Consider the following 750-nt stretch of genomic DNA (forward strand, 5'->3'; position numbering starts at 1 on the left):
AAAGAAATTTATATAAAAATATTTTAAAATAAATATTAATGAAATAATAATTTTTAGCTGATTATTTTCCAATAGTAATTTTGAAATTTATACTGTTATAGCATATGTTTGATTTTTTATGCTTCTAGTAAATAATGTATGATTGTCTTGCTTGGATAACTACTATTACCTAAGCATTAGCATAGCATGTTATATATTTGTCAATAAAGTAATAAAGAAAGTGATTTAAATAAAATATTTAAAATAAATAATAAAACTTAGTTATGCCAGGTGAATGTCATTCTTAAACTTCTCTTCAGTGAACCACAACGAAGTCCAAATTTATTAGAACATGCTTAACTCAAGCTCCATTGGCGTTCCGCCTCACAAAATAACATTTTGTTAAATGAAGGATGTTTTATTTTTCTTATATACGTTATTTACTCAGGTTTTGAATAATTTGAAATGAATTATTATTGCACATCAATTGATTAATATCACATCAATAATTGTAATTATCTGAATATGAAATGTAAATTATATTTACTCAAAATACATCTGTCATAAGAGTTTAGGCTTATAAAAAAGTATATAAAATACATGTAACGATGTTTCAACCATCGTTTTTTTGAATAAATATGTTTTTCTGAAAGGGTTCTCTTATTTGATCGCGAAAAGAGAAAAACCACCAGGTTTTCACTGTTGAACAACAAAGCAACAAAAAATGGTTAAATTAATTACCTAAAAAATTAAAAGAACTCTAATTACTGG

Source organism: Halyomorpha halys, unplaced genomic scaffold, assembly GCF_000696795.3.
Source record: "Halyomorpha halys isolate HHAL.00 unplaced genomic scaffold, Hhal_1.1 Scaffold798.1, whole genome shotgun sequence".
NCBI lineage: Eukaryota > Metazoa > Arthropoda > Insecta > Hemiptera > Pentatomidae > Halyomorpha > Halyomorpha halys.